Genomic DNA, 17,965 nt, shown 5'->3' with positions numbered 1-17,965 from the left:
GAAAAGAGTACATCTGCAGAGCAGGCTGCGCAATGAATCACACGGTGCCAGAGTTGAGTAGAATATAATTGAGTCCAACATCTCTGAGCACTTTCACCATAATTAATGATAATCTGTAACAGAGGAATCTGAGATTCCAGTTCAGAGAACTGTTTAATTAGGCCAAGTAATGAAAGCAGAAGCAGTACAAGAATATGGTCTGTCTCATGATTAATGATTCATGCTACTGAACACAAAGGTGCCGCACCGTTAACTCTAACGGATGCTGCATCTCTCTGGCATTTACAAAATAGTGAAATGCATGCATTTTTGTATTTTAAAGATGTAACTGGCAGTATCCTTTTCTGAGCTATTTACATGATAAATATGGTTCCGAAGGTGACTGTCTTCTTACCAGGTTCTTTGCTCTGGGGTAGTTTAAGATAAATATGGTATCTGCCTCTATAACAGTATTAAGGTAAATACCACCCGGACGCAGAACAATTAACACTTTGACTTTCAAAGTTAGTAAAACGTTATTTTCAGTCATTTTTTTTTTTTTTTTGGTCTGTAAAAAAAAGGAGTGTATTTTATTTACCAAAATTGATTTTCATATATGTGAATATTTATGTATACACCTCACTGATTAATAAAATGATAAAGAAAACATAAATTAAAGATCAAATATAAGGTAAAGAAAAAAAAAGCATATTTGAGAGTTGTTATTTTGGGGAACCAGGATGTAGAATAGCCTCTTAGTGTAAAGCAATTTAATATTGGGATTGTTCAGAAAGTATGGGGGCCAAGACAAAAGAAAGAATGGTTTGCCTGAGGCCTTAACTTACAAGCTAGCAAATTATATGGCTTTTATGTCACTATTTAGGCTGCTTTTCAATAAAATAAGGAATAGCACTTATCAGAGGGATTGCAGAATTGCACTGTACTTATGCAGGGTCTGTGATAAGATAACCCCAATAAGGAAAATGCATACTCTATTCACCACAAAGTTGTCTCGTTAGGTGCCTGCTGTAGAAGCTTCAGTGATTCACCGCCCACTGAGATTCACAGCAATTCAGAAGAAAAGTTTATCAGTTTTATGGTTGCCAAGAAAAGATTTCTGGATTCTCCATTCTCCTTACGCTGCTTTCCAACACGTCGAGACATTTAATCAATAAGAAAAATGCAACTCATGCTTGATATACAGATAGCTCCTGTTGGCCAAAATAGAGTATGTGATTTCATAAGCAATATAATGCCAAGGGTTGCCAATCAGCTTGAGTCCATGTAACTAACCCTTAAACAATTGTTATAGAAGTGAAATTATCAACGATCATCTTCAACTAGGAAAAACAAATGAAAAACTCCCCACATTTGCAGCATCTTTTATCCAACCTAGAAAGTGATTTGATATTTGAGATATATTGTGTAGAAAAGGAGTGGTTACAACATAATATAAATGCAACAATTTTGTAAGAGACCTAAAATGTCAGATACATATGTTGAAATCTTTACCTAAATGTTAATATATACACTTTACAAAATCAAATAAATTTCTCTTAAAAATAAAAACCAGTTGTCATCAAGTACATTATAACTCATGGTGACACCGTGTGTGTAAGAGCAGAACCTGTGTTCCATAGGATTATCAATAGCTGATGTTTAAAAAGTAGATTTCCAGGATTTTCTTCTGATGCACTTCTGGGTGGGCTTGAACTTCCAACCTTTCAGTCCGTAGTTGAGTGCCTTAATTGTTTGCACAACCCAGAGACTCCAAATTTCTCTTACCTCTGTAAATATGTGGGTGGACTATATTTATACATAGAATGGTTAATTTATACTATAATGGTAGATATCATATGCATCATATATAAGAAGTACCAATTTTCTTTTAGAAAAAGAATATATTTAATGAAACTGTTTGAGAAGAATTTCCACATATTTCTAAGACAGTTGATAAATATTGTATACTTAAATTATATTTAAAATACACAATTACTGGCAACATAGATTTTAGAATATAAAAGGGAGAAAATGGCTTCATTATGTGTGAGGTTCTCAAGGGAATAAACCACCTCGCCAACGGTTTTATGATGCATAAAGTAGCTAATATTTTTAAAGCAATTTCTATCTGCCAAGCACTTGGCTGTACAATTTTATATATTATGTCATGTACTCTTTACAACAAACAACCTAATAAAATAGTTACTATATTTATCCACATTTTATAGATGAGAAGGTGCAAGTATAAAAGAGGACTCAGCTAAAATTAGTTCATCTGCATATAAAAAAAACTATAAGTGGCTTAACACTTTTCTCTATCTATTTCTTATACAAAAGGATACCAGAGCTTCCATGATGGCTCCAAAATGTCATCAGGAGCCAGAATTCTATCTTTTTGCTCTGCCTTAATCAAAAGATCACCAAGTGGCTGGTAGAGTTCTAGTTAATAACTTCATATTCCAAGAAACAGGAAAAAGTAAGGAAAGAAAAAGGATTTCCTGCATTCTTTTAAGGGACCTTCCCATAAATTCTGTGTATTTTTCTCCTTAAATCATATAGGCCAGACTATACATGCTCAACTCAAAATTAGGTTTTGTCACTAAGGAACACAAGAATAGAGACTGATGAACAATTAGCACTCTGTTTTAGTGACTTACTTCATTGTTATGCAGTTGTTAAACGGTAGAAACTAAATTTGAACACAGTTCTATCTGAATTAAAATCCACATTCTTAATTATTATCATATATACATAGAGGTATGTGCATAGTAGCTTCTCAATAAAAGCTGGTTGATTTTATTAATTTAACTAAATGGAAATTGACAGGAACTTATACCATCACTTTATAATAGCTTCTGTTAGAAACATGAGTATTTTAACAAAATCAAATATAATCTGTTTAGTCCTTTAGATTGCCCTTTAAAGGTATCATATGTAACACCGAAAATAAGAAGAAGCAGATATGTGGTATGGCCAATAAATATGGCATTGCCTACTGGTAGTATTTTTCCATTATTAAATTCAAAATCTGCATGTAGTTTTTTTTAATAACTGAATTGACATACATTCTACAAAGTTTGAAAAACTGTGATTTTGGTTATGCATCCACCTGGTGATAACAAATTTAATATAACCAAATCAAACTAAACCCATTGCCATCGAGCTAATTCTGATTCATAGCAACCCTATAGGACAGAGTAAAACTGCCCCATAGGGTTTCCAAGGAACAGCTGGTGGATTTGAACTGCTAGCCTTTTGGTTAGCAGCCCAGCTCTTAACCACTGGCCATCAGGGCTCATTTAATGTGACATCAGGTATAAAATATATCACAATTTCATGGGTGTTAAAATATGAAAAATATATACCTTAGAAGAGATAAAGTACAGTACAATCACTGAAATGAAGAACATACAATGAGTGGATTACATAGCTAAATAGATGCAAATTGAGAAGAAATAAGCAAACTCTGAAATAGATTTAAGGAAATTAGAATGTAGATTTAAAAAAATTAGAAAATATAACAGAGAGATTAAGAGCATGGAAAATGGAATTTAAAAACCCACTACATATCTGTTAAGGGTTATAGAATGGAAATAGGAAAATTGCAAGGAAGGAATTGCCGTTGAAGGAAATAAGAGCAAGGAATTTTCCAAAATGTAAAAAGAAAAAAATATATATATGCATATTTGTGTTCACAAAGTTCACTGAACTTTGAGATGGATAACTTAAAAACAAAACAAAAAACTTAGAATCATTGCAGTAAAATTTCAACTATAAAAAGGCAAAAGGAAAAATTTAAAAACAGCCGGAAAGAAAAGACAAATTATTTAAAAATAATAACAATTTGAATGACAATAAATATCTCTTTAGCAGCAAAAAATGCCAAGGGTCAATGCAATATTGTCTTAAAATTTTCAATCAAAATAACTTTCAACTGAGATTTTTACACCTAGTTAAACTGTCAACTTAAAATGTCATGCAAATGAAAACTGAAAGATTTTTTCAGTTACATAAGAGTGTTTAAAAATGAAAATACTAAGGTATCTTAGTCATCTACAGCTGCATTAACAGAATTACCACAAGTCAATGGCTTTAACAAACAGCAATTTATTCTCTCACAGTCTAGTAAGCTTGAAGTCTGAATTCCAGATGCCAGCTCAAGGGGAAGGCTTTCTCTCTCTGTCAGCTATGGGGGAAAGTCACTGTCATCAATCTTCTCTGGTGGAGGAGCATCTTCACATAGGGATCCTGGGTCCAAAAGATGTGCTATTCTATTGGCTCTTATTTCTTGATGGTATGAAGTCCCACTGTCTCTCTTCTTGCTTCTCTCTTTTGTATCTTAAAAGAGGTTGACTCAAGATACAGTCTAAATTTATAGGTTTAGTCCTGGCTAAATATCATAACTTTTTCTAATCCTGCCTCATAAACATCATAGAGGTACAATTTACAACACATAGGAAAATCATATTAGGTGACAAATTGATCAACAATGACACAGTACTGGGAATCATGGCCTAGCCAAGCTGACACATATTTTGGGGGAAGACTACTCAATCTTTGACATGATATACTTAAGACAAAAGGAAAATGAATTGAGGAGAAAAAGTAAAATGCCAAGAGCAATAAAGAAAAAGAAATCAGTAAATACTTTGGTCAATGTAAATAAATATAACCTTTAAAACAACAAAAGTAGTTCTAATCTCCACCTAGATTGAAGAAAGCTGAGAAGAGTGTAGCTCCCAACTTAAAAACAGCAACCAAAGCCAGACAGTATTTACAAGATCACAACTTTTCTTTAACTCATCAAAGTGCTGAGGTCTCACGATAACCATTTAGCTTAAAACGTAAGGAAAGAGAGGTGCCTCTGAGGAGAGATGTGACATGAACACTGGCTTATCTGTAGCAGTGGGAGTCAGATGAAGTCTCTTTTCAAATGGGTAAAGATAATTTTGTTAAACTTTTTGATGAATTGTTGAAGGGTGAGTGTGGGCTAGTGTGAGATTTTAGAATCTCAGGAAGTCACAGACACAAGCAGAGTTCACATTCACAGGAAGGCTCTTCTTTTTGGACCTTTCCACCTATACATGAGAAAGATTGGACTAGGTCTTAAGTCTGCAGGAACAACCTTAAGAACTGAAGGCATGTAGGAGAGGATGGGCTGACCATGCAGGGAAAAACACAAAATCCCTCCTCTTCCCTTCTCTAAAGTATAAAACCATTAATCTATGTGGAAAGTGCAGCCCACTTGGGTCAGCCTCAGAACATAACTGCAAATCTACATTGAAGAAAGTTGATTGAAAGGAAAATCCACATCCTCTGGGGAAAGGGAAAGAAATTACCCTGGGCCTACCTTGGAGGTCTTCTACTACTAGGATAAGTGCAGTATCACTAAAAAGAGCCTCCCTTGCCCCAATCCCCAGCACTAGGTTAGATAGCACTAACAAAATACAATAGTCTACTGTTGGAGAAGGAACCAGAGCATGGAAAGAGACCATCTCTGAGGTGTAAGCACAGAGGTGAATCTCAGAATTCCTGCTGAGGATGGAATAGAACACTGAGAGAAGTCCTCCAGCAAACAAATCTCCACTACAACACATGGTTATACGAGAAGAAAATGAAACCAGTGGTTCATTGAAGGTAACCATAGGAACAACAAAACCAAAAGCCACTCAACTCATGAATAGATTTATTCAATCCTGTATAAAAGAAGAGGTGAGCAGTTTTCAGTCACACATAATATTTACTTCAGATTCTATACATTACAGTTTTACACACAATGTACAGCCATGAACAAAAAAATGAGACACACAAAATTGCAAGGGAGAAAAAATCCACTTTGAACTTGACAATAGAAACAGACTCTGATATGATCCACATGCTTGAACTATCACTCAGGAAAATTAAAATATCTATGATTAATACACTAAAAGCTATAGTGGAAAAAGTGGATAACATGCACGAATAGATGGAGAATTTCAGCAGAGAGATGAAAATTGCAAGCAAAAGTCAAACACAAATGCTAGAAATAAAACATGATCACAGACACAGGTGAAGAATATCTTCAACAGGCTCATCAATACATGAAAATCGTTGACAAAAAAAAAAAAAAGCATCACCTAATTTGAAGAGAGATCAATGGAAATTACCCAAGCTGAAACACAGGGGGAAAAGTGAATTAAAAAAAAAGGAACATGTTAAAGAGCTGTGAGGCAATATAAACATTATAACATACATAGAACTGGAATCCATGAAGGAGAAAAGAGAAAAAATCAAGCAGAAGAAAGATTTGAAGAAATAGTGGCTGAGAACTTTTCCAAAATAATTTAAGACATCAAGCCATAAATCTAAGAAACTCAAGAAACCCCAGACGGAATAAATTACCCCCAACCAAATCCTGCTACCCAGATTCAACATATAAAATCTTATGAAACCTTTGATTAAAAAGTCAATATTGAGTTAGCCAAAGAAAAGTGATCTATTGCATACAACTGAAACAAAGATAAAATTTAGAATAGATCTTATTAGAAACCACGTAAGCCAGAAGAATGGAAGGAAAAAGAAAGAAACCTGTCATTACAGAATCTATGCACAGCAAAAATATATTTAAAAAATGAAGGAGAAATAATGACACACAGACAAACAAAATCTAGAAAAATGCATTGCCAGCAAATCTTCATTACAAGAAATGTTAATGGAAATTCTTTAAGTAAAGAAATATAACGCCAGACAGAAACATGGTTCCACACAAAGAAATGAAGATTCTCTGAAAATTGGGAATGTGAAAGTAAATATACAATTAAATTTTATTTTTTATTATTTTATCAAAAGAAAATTGACAGTAAAAGTAAAAATATTAGCAATGTGTTGTGGGTTTATAGCATATATAAAATAAAATGTATTACAAGTATAACAAAACAGATGGAAAAGAGGATTTAGAATAATACTCTTGTAAGGTCCATAGCCTACACATAAACAATACATTATTTGAAGGTAAATGTGATTAAGTAAAAATGTATATTGTAAACCATAAGGCAATTGTAAAACAATTTTTAAAAAGCTATAAATTAGAATTACAGATGAAATGGAATTATAAAAATATTCGATTACACTAAACCTAGGCTCTTATGGATTGAACTGTGCCCCCAAAATATGGTGTAAATCCTAACCCCCATACCTGTGGTTATAATCCCATTGGGAGTGGGTTTTCTTTGTTATGTTAATGAGAAAGTATTAGTGTGGGGTGTGTCTTAAATCAATCTCTTTTGGAATATAAAAGGACAGATTAAACAGGCAAACACAAACGGAGGGGAATATACATGCCACCTGAACGCCAAGGAACTGAGGAACAGAAACTGAAAACAGACAAGGACTTTCCCCAAGAAAGCACAGAGAGAAAGCGAGCCTTCTCCTAGGGCTGTCGCCCTGAATATGGACTTCTAGCCTCCCAAACTGTGAGAAAATAAGTTTCTGTTCACTAAAATCACCCGCTAGTAGTTTTTCTGTTGTATCAGCACTAGATAACCAAGGTACAGGTCAAAAAGAGTGACAGGTGAAGAACTAATTGAACAAAAAGAAAGCAATTAGCAAGATGATAGATTTAAATTCAACAATAATAATAATTATATTAAATGTAAGTAATCCAAGCAAACCAATTAAAAAAGAAGATTGTTAGATGGAGTAACAAAGCAAGACATAACTGTATGCTGTCTTCAAGCAGTAGTTTTTAAATACAGAAATATAGGTAGATTAAAAATAAAAGGATGAAGACATACCATGCACACATTAATAAAAAGAAATCTGAAGTGGTTATGTTCCTTTCAAAATAGACTTCAAAACAATGTATATTATCTGAGATAAAGAGGGACAATGCATAATGATAAAGGGGCCACTTCACCAATAAAGCTTAACCCAAAACCAAAAACCCAATGCCGTTGAGTCGATTCCGACTCATGGTGACCCTGTAAGACAGAGTAGAACTGCCCCATAGAGTTTCCAAGGAGCGCCTAGGGGATTCGAACTGCCGACCCTTTGGTTGGCAGCTGTAGCATGTAACCACTAGGCCACCAGGGTTTTCCAATAAGGCTTAGCAATGCTAAATATGTGTACTGTCTAACCAAGCATCAAAATACATAAAGAAAAACTGTGAGAACTGAGAGATAGATAAATTCAAAATCATAGTTGGATATTTCAGCATTTGTTTATCAATAATTGATTAAAAAATGTAGACCAAAAACCAATAAGAATATAAAAGATCCAAACAACAATATAAATCAAAATGGTCTAATTGATGATTACAGAGGAATAGCAAAATACATATTATTTTCAAGTGGCTATGTAATATTTACCAAGATAGATATATCCTGAGCCATAAAATCAACTTCAAAACAATAAGAGTTGAAATATACAAAAAACATTTTTTTTTACTGAAATGGAAAAAATAGAAATCACTCCGTTCCCCCCACTAAGAGAAAAGAAATTGAAAAAATCCTAAAATATTTGGAAATTAAACCACTTATTTATTAAAGAATTGAATAAACCATGAGTCAGAGAGGAAGTAACAATTGTAAAATTAAAAAAAAAAAATCAAAATTTACAGACATTGCTAAAGCAGTGCTTAGAGGAAAAATTATAGCATTAAAATGCTTATATAATAAAAGAAGGAAGATTTCAAATCAATGATACAAGTTTCTACCTTAAGAAATTACAAAACGATCATATTAAACCAAAGCATGATTAGGTATCATTGCAACTAAAAACAGAAAATCAATATAGAATATTGATGAAATCAGAAGCTGATTATTTGAAAATTTCAATAAAATTCTTAAACTTCTAGCTAAATTGGTTAAAGAGAAAGAGAGAACATGGAAGTGGAGGGGATGAGAAGGGAGGGGAGGAAAAGAGGGGTACAAAATTACCAATATCAGGAATAAAAGGCAAGGTATCCTTATAGATTTTTAGGAACAATAAAAAGGTAATAAAAGGATATTATGAACAACTTAAGCCCATAAATTCCAGAAGTTAGAATAGACAGAATCTTTAAAAGTCTCAAACAACAAAACTCCGTCTTGAAGAAATGCATAGCCTGAATTTTCCTATATAAATACAGTTAAAACCTTCTAATTAAGGAAATGTCAGGATAATATGGCTTCACTGGTGGTTTCTACCAAACATTTAAGGAAGAAATAATACCAGTTCTACATAATCTCTTGCAGAAAATATAAGAGCAGTGAATATTTACTACTCATTTTATGAGGCCAGCATGACTCATAACAAAACCAGACAAAGAAAACAAATTGCAGACTAGTATTTCTTAAGAACAGAGTTACAAAAATCCTCAACAAAATATTGTATAATAAATCCCAGCAATACATAAAAAGAATAGTATATCATGACCAAGTGGGGTATATCCTGGAAATCCAAGGCTGGTTGAAGGTTCAAATATCAATCAATGTAAATCGCAATATCCACAGTCCAGCATAAATTTATGGAAAAAAATAAAAACCACCAATCAACTAGAAAAAGAAGGAAACTTTTGACACAATTAAACATCCATTTGTAATAATGATAAAAATATAACCCAAGCAGAATTAGAAGGATAGTCCTCAACCAGATACAACAAAAAACAACAAACAAAAACCCATTGCTGGTGAGTTGATTCCAACTCATGGCAACACCTTGTGTTACAGATCAGACCTGCTTCATAAGATTTTCTTGGCTGCAATCTTTACAGAAGCATATCACCAGACCTTTCTTCCATGGTGCCATAGGTGGGTTCCAATCGCCAACCTTTTAGTTATTAACCCAAACCCTTTAGCAACAAATTGATTCCAACTCATAACAACCCTGTAGGCCAAGTAGAAAACTGCCCCATAGGGTTTCCAAGGTGGATTCTAACTGACCACCTTTTAGTCAGCTGCCAAGCTCTTCACCACTGTGCCAACAGAACTCCTTTTAGTTAGCAGGTGAGTGCAAAGCATTTGTGCCACCCAGGGACTTCAACCAGATAAAGGGCTCTACAGAACAGCTACAGGTACCGTCATATTAGTGGTGAAAGACTACTTTTTTTTCCAAGATCTGGAACCAGGCAAGGATATCTTCTTTCACCACTCCTATTCATACTGGAAGTCTTAGTCAGTGTAACAGTTAAGGAAAAATAAATGAAATTCACACAGATTGGAAAGGAAGAAGTAAAACTGTCAAAAATTTTAGATGGCTTGATAGATTAGGGAAAAAAATCTGCAAAAAACTACTATAATTAATGAGTTAAGTAAGATCACAGGATACAAGGGCAATATACGAAAGTTAATTGTGTTTATATATACAAGAAATAAACATTGGAAATAAAAATAAAATAAGTATAATTTAAAATAGCACCAAGAACATGACAAAAATTAGTATAAATCTCACAAAATACACGCAAGATTTGTATGCTAAAAAAAAAAAAACCTGATTAAATAAATTAAAGATTAAATAAATGCAGACATGTGTTTTCAGATTGGAAAGCTCAATATTGTTAACATGTCATCTCCTCAAATTGATATCAGTATGCTATGTCTTGCTAGACTGTAAGCTTTTAAGGGCAAGGGTAATGTCTAACTCAACTCTATGATCTTGTGCATATAGGGTTTCAGTAGTTTTTAAATTAATTTAGGAATACAGGAAGATATCAGTGCCAAAAAGACACTTACACTATTAGGTTTTCAATGTAGTAAAACAATCTCATGATTACATTGCCATGGGTTTTTAAGTTTCTTTCTTTCTTTTTTATATGATGGGATCATAAATGTGAGAGAAGAAAAGACATGTAGGCTTAGTAATTTTTCCTTACATTTTCTGATTAAAATATAATTATCTAATCAGTAGAAAGCAGCATAATGAATGAGGTATGGAACATAAATTATAAGTGAATGTAGAATTCAATTAGTATTTCTAAGATTTTAATTTTTTTATAGCAATGGAACATAATCAACATGTATAGAAGTAATAGCAGTTTCAAGTCAAGCTGGTTTGAATTTTTTTTCTGCATCCATTTCAAAATATATTTTCTTGCATGTTTACTTTCCAGAAGAAGAGATAAATAATACAATGTTGGATATTAAAAAGTTCTGTGAAGAGAAGAAAATCAGGGCAAGGAGAGAGAAGAATGCTGTGGGTATATTTAAGATAGGGTACTCTGAGAAGACTTCTCTGGGGACATGACATTTGAGAATAGATTAAAAGAAAGAAAGGACATTGAGGAACAAAGTAACAGAAACTAGATGGGCCAAATCTTGGTAGGCCTTGCAGGCCATGATGAGCTGGGAAGCCAACTCAGGCTTTCGAGCACATGTGTCATATCCTGTTAGCACTTTAAAATGTAGATCCAAACAGTTCTAATCACCTCCTCTAGGCCATCATAGAATTTTGCCTGAATTATTTCAGCAGCCTCCCAACTGATCCCTCTGTTTGAACTCTTGTTCTTCTACAGAGCTTTCATAACATAGAAACCAGTGATACTTCAAAAACATACGTCAGATCTTGTTACTCTTTTGCTCAAGACTATTCAACAACTTCCTACGTCATCCAGAGTAAAACTAAAAGTCTTATCAATGGCCCACAAGGCCGTGCATGAACTAATCCATGCTTCCTCTCACTTCATCTCCTAGTACATGTCTTAGAACTCATAAATGCATTCTTGCCTGAGAGCCTTTGTGTATGATTTTCTTTCTGCCTATAATGATTTTTCCTTAGATATGCATGGCTCACTCTTACACTTTGTCAGGGATTGAATTGTGTCCCTCAAAAGTATGTGACAACTTGGGTAGGACATGAATCCCAATATTGTGTGGTTATTCTCCATTTTGTGATCTAATTGTACTATGTGTTGTAAATCCTAATTTCTGCCTGTGATTAATGAGAAAAGATTAGGTTCTGTTAAAGAGAATTAGAGTGGGATGCAACACCCACAATCAGGTTAGAGGGGTATAGCCTGTATCACCTTTTATCTTACAAGAGATAAAAGGGGAGACAAGCAAGCAGAGAGAGAGGGACCTCCTAACAACAAGAAAGAAAACCCAGGAGCTGAGCATGTTCTTTGGGCCCAGGGTCTCTGCACTGAGAAAGTCCTAGAATCAGAGGAAAACTGATGATAAGGACCTTCCCCCAGAACTGACAGAAGGAGAAAGTCTTCTCTTGGAGCTGGCACCCTGGATTTGGACTTTAGCCTCCTAAACTGTGAGAGAATAAATTTCTGTTTGTTAAAGTGATCCACTTGTCGTATTCCTGTTATAGCAGCACTAGATAACAACTAAGACATACTTCCTTTCTCAAATGGCATCTTATTTATGAGGCCTATTTTTTTTTTATAGATAGTCATAATCTATATGTCAGGATGATGCTCTATAAAATAACAGCCCCATCCCCAAATTCTTTTACTCTGATTTATTTTTCTTCATAACACAAATAATCTCATAAATTAGTATTTTTTCTTATAAATGCTTATTGAGCTGTATGTGTGTTACTGCATTAAACACTTTGAGGAATTCGAAATCAAGCAGAAAGATGAGCACTATGAATATCTTTTTTAAGAGGAAACAGAGAGATGAAATGGAATTCTAAGCTAAAAAGCAAAACCTAAGTTAAAGGGGTCATTTTTTTTTTTCCATTGTCAATTATTAATTTTTTTTTAATTTCTTATTGTTTTATTGATCTTTAAATTTATTGTTTGTCTTATTATTTTCAGGATTACTCTTGAAATAAAAAACACATTTAGTGTAAATGAATCTTCTCAAGGACAGGTTTCAAGCATGATATGAGCAATGTGATTAGAGGCAGTACTCTATAGAGGAAAGAGTGTCATTATAATTCATATTTTTACTACATGAGAATTAACATAATGCAAAGACCTCACTGAAGAGTTTACAAGGAAATCACTAATATCTTTTTACCTCTACTTAAAAAAATATGCTTTTTACTTTTTTTCTCTCATCCTAGTCATCTTCAAATGCAATAATCATTTTCAGTATATTCATTTATGTTTCCAACTTGAAGAAGAATTTTTTTCAAATGGCCCTTGTCAGTATGAATGTTAATACATTTCTTTCACTCATTTCTTGTCTGAAATCTGTTGACGTCTGCTATGTCTATAAAAATGTGTGTTTTCACAAATTCATTTCTTATACATTGCCTCACTTTCTATAGTGATCAAAGCATCATTCTTCAGTGTCTCATTCCTTATTCAAATTAAGTTTTATTCAGGTAAAAAAGTTTCCCTAAATATTACACAATTATGATTGAATTTTTGTTGTAGTTGTTATTGTTTTGAAATGGACTGGGTTTTCTGATATGTTATATCCTCAAAATGATGATGGGTTTAGTCTATATACTATTTTAAATAACCAATGCTACCTTGCTCACTTGATTTCATATGCCTGATATGAACAAATCAAAAAATTGTAAAATAGGCAAGGCCAAGACAGCAGAATTGTCAGATGCTTCCTGTGGTCCCTCTTACAACAAAGACAAAAAAAAAAAAAAGCAAATAGATTATATATGACCATCTAGGAGCCCTGAACATCAAAGACAAAGTTGAGGAGTAGGACTGAGAGGCAGAGGGAGGGAAAGAAAAGTGCAGAAGCAGGGAAGAAGTGCCAGACTTGAGCTAGCTGGCAGTCTGTGGGCCGGATCAACTGGCACATGTGGGCTAAGGCAAGCAGTAATACAAAAGATGCATTCTACCACTTCAGGAGAAACCAAGCAGCAGAGAGTCTGGGTAAGCCATCCAGAGGCAGAGGGAAGTGGCTCTGGGTCTGTGAAAGTTAAGCGCAAGTGTCTAATGTACTACTGTGCAGGATCAAAATAACCCTTCCCCATGTGGGACTTCCATAGCAAAAGAGTACCTCTCTTTCCCTCAACTGCCTGCTCCCCACTCTGCTCAGGTGCCAGTCTGGCAGTGTTCAGTGACTGCCATGCCCCTGAGGCCAAAACTGGGACCAGTCATGCCCAAGCTGGTCTCCAGCTTTGGGGAGGGAGCAAACAAATGAACAAACAAAAAGTAACCTCCAGCTCCCCTAATCTTGGTGTTCAAGACTAACCATGCTCAAACTAGTCTTGAGGCTTTAAAAAATCACCACATCTCCTAAACTGAGAACTCTGGACAGACACTGCCCCTTTGCCTATGCACAGGCATAAGGAGTCCATGAACTTCAAATGCCTTTCACTCCTGCTTACACATGTGTGGTCCCATTCAACAGTTAGGCACCCATTAGCATAGTACAGCAGGGTATATAACAGAAGCCTGTTTTCAACTGTAACAGCTAAGCGGAAGTGGCAGATTCATGACACTTGACGCAGCCCTGTCCATTTAGCAGAGTCCTCACCCATCCACATCAGGGGTCTGAGGACTGGTGGCATCACATATTCCACTAGACCATCCATGATAGGGGTCTGAGAATAAGTGGTGCCTCCCAGTCCTTATAGCCAACAGCATTGGGTGCCCAAAGTCTGGCCACAAAATCCACCCACCCTGCCCATCTAGGACTGTAGGTGAGAACCTGCACCACACACTCAATGCCCAAGGACCTGGATACCTGAGCTGAATCCACACAAGAAAAGTAAATGGACTCCTGGGCTTGCACACCCAGTAGAAGCTCCAACAACATGGTTATAGGATGTGAGAGCTTCAAAGATGTCAGTAACCAAAGTAGCTTACCTGCACAACGTAATTGGACATATGAAAACAAAACAAAACAAAAAGCTAGGACAGAGTAAGCAAACACACAATAAATAAATATAATAACTTACAGGTGGCTCAGAGACAATGGTCAATATCAAATCACATAAAAAGGCAGATCATGAGGGCTCCAGCAAGTGACCAAAACAAAGAACCAGGAAACCTCCTGAAGAAAGAAAAGGTCTTGGAATTACTGGAGGTAGTATTCTAAATGTTAATATACAGAGCTCTTCAAGAGATCAGGAAGGAGATGAGGCAAAACTTAGATCAAGCTAAGGAACACACAGGCAGAGCAATAAAGGGATTTAGGAAAGCTATACAAGATCAGAATGACAAATTTAACAGGCTGCTACAATCCATAGAGTGGCAGCAAATAGAAATCCAAAAGATTAACAATTAAAGTTCAAAATTAGACAACTCAATAAAAAGCAGTAAGAGCAAAATTGAGGCAGTGGAAGGCATAATTAGCGCGATTGAAGATAAAGCACTTGACACCAATTTATTTCAGGAAAAATCTAGTAAAAGAATTTAGAAAAAATGAAGAAACCCTAAGAATTATATGGGACTTTATCAAGAGGAATAACCTACAAGTGATTGGAGTACCAGAACGGTGGGGATAACAGAAAATACAGAGAAAATTGTTGAAGAGTTGCTGGCAGAAAACTTCCTGATATGAGAGATGAGAGTATATCTGCCCAAAAAGCTCATCAAACCCCACACAGGGCAGATCCCAAAAGAAAGTCACCAAGACCTTTTATAATCAAACTTACCAAAACCGAAGTAAAAGGAGAAGAGCGGCTAGGGATAAACGAAAAGTCACCTATAAAGGAGAGTCAATAAGACTAAATTCGGACTACTCAGCAGAAACTATGCAGGCAAGAAGGCAATGGGATGACATACATAAGGCCTTGAAGAAAAATAATTGCCAGACAAGAATTATATATCCAGCAAAACTGTCTCAAATATGAAGATGAAATCAGGGCACTCCCAGATAAACAGAAGTTTGGGGAATTTGTGAAAACAAAACTAAAATTACAAGAAATACTAAAGGGAGTTCTCCAGCTATACAACCAACAATATCAGATAAAAACACAAGACTAGAACACAGGACAGAACAATCAGATATCAACCCAGATAGGGAAGTCACAAAAAATAAGTCAAAACTAAAACACTGAAAATAGGGAAACAGAGATGTCAATATGTAAAAGATGACAACATTCAAACAAAAAAGGGGGACTAAATAGTGCAGTCATAGAACTTTCATATGGAGATGAAGTTAAGGTGAAGTCAAGAAATAAAATTTGGCTTAAACTTAGAAAAATGGGGGTAAATTTTAAGGTAACCAGAAAGGAAACTAACAAATCTACCCATCAAAATAAAAAAAGAACAAAAACATAAAGACTCAGTAAATACAAAATCAACAATAATGAAAAAGATGAAGAAAAAATACATAAAGAAAAATGACTTAGCACGGAAAATTAAGTGGAACAAAGAAACTGTCAACACCACACACACACACACACAAATCAAAATGACAGCACTAAACTCATACCTACAAATAATTACTCTGAACGTTAATGGACTAAATGTGCCCCATAAAGAGACAGAGAGTGGCAGAATGGACTAAAAAAAAAAAAAACATGATCTGTCTATAGGCTGCCTAAAAGAGACACACTGTAGACTCAGAGACACAAACAAACTAAAACACAAAGGATGGAAAAAATATATATCAAGCAAACAACAATCAAAAAGAGCAGGAATGGCAATACTAATCTCTGACAAAATAGACTAAAGCAAAATCCAGCAAAAGGATAAGGAAGGACACTATATAATAACAAAGGGTCAATACACGGAGGACATAACTATAATAAATGTATATGCACCCAATGACTTTGCTCCAAAATACATAAAACAAACTCTAACAGCAATGAAAAGAGAAATAGAGAGCTCCACAATAATAATAAAAACACACCCAGTGCCGTCGAGTAATAGACTTCAACACACCACTTTCAGTGAAGGACACAACATCTAAAAAGAAACTCAATAAAGTCACAGAAGATCTAAACACCACAGTCAACCAACTTGACCTCATAGAAATATACAGAACATTCCACCCATGAGCAGCCAAATATACTTTCTTTTCCAATGCACATGGAAAATTCTCCAAATAGACCACTTATTAGGCCGTAAAGCAAGCCTTAACAGAATCCAAAATATTGAAATATTCCAAAGCATCTTTTCTGACCATAAAGCCATAAAAGTAGAAATCAATAACAGAAAAAGCAAGGAAAAAAAATCAAATACATGGAAACTGAAAAACACCTTGCTCAAAAACTACTGAGTGATAGAAGAAATCAAGGACAGAATAAAGAAATTCATAGACTCAAATAAATGAAAACACATCTTACCAGAACTTTTGGGACACAGCAAAAGCAGTGCTCAGCAGACAATTTACAGCAACAAATGCATACATCCAAAAAGTAGAAAGGGCCAAATTCAAAAACTTAACCCTACAACTCAAACAAATAGAAAGAGAGCAGCAAAAGAAGCCCTCAGGCACCAGAAGAAAAGAAATAATAAAAATTAGAGTAGAAATAAATGAAATAGAGAATTGAAAAACAATTGAAAGAGTCAACAAGATCAAAAGCTGCTTCTTTGAAAAGATCAACAAAATTGATAAACCATTACCCAAACTGACAAAAGAAAAACATGAGAGGGAGCAAATACCCTGAATAAAAATGAGATGGGCGATACCACAGTAGACCCAACCAAAATTAAAAGAATCATGACAAAATATGTTGAAAAATTATACTCCAACAAATTTGAAAACCTAGAGGAAATATACAAATTTCTAGAAACACACTACCTACCTAAACTAACAAACCAGCACAAAACAACTAAATAAACCTATAACAAAAGAAGAGATTGAAAAGGTAATTAAAAAAAAAAAAAAAACTCACAACAACAAAAAAAGCCCTGGCCCTGATGGCTTCACTGAAGAATTCTACCAAACCTTCAGAGAATTAACACCAGTACTACTAAAGGCATTTCAGAGCATAGAAAAGGATAAAATACTCCTGAACTTATTCTATGAAGCCAGCATAACCCAGATACTAAAATCAGGGAAAGACACCACAAAAAAAGAAAATTACAGAACAATATGTCTCATGAACATAGATGCAAAAATCCTCAACAAAATTCTAGCCAATAGAATTCAACAACATATCAAAAAAAAAAAAAAAATCATGACTAAGTGGATTCATATCAGGTATGCAG

This window comes from Loxodonta africana, chromosome 6 (genome assembly GCF_030014295.1).
Source record: "Loxodonta africana isolate mLoxAfr1 chromosome 6, mLoxAfr1.hap2, whole genome shotgun sequence".
NCBI classification, from domain to species: domain Eukaryota; kingdom Metazoa; phylum Chordata; class Mammalia; order Proboscidea; family Elephantidae; genus Loxodonta; species Loxodonta africana.
This window is presented reverse-complemented; position numbering follows the sequence as displayed.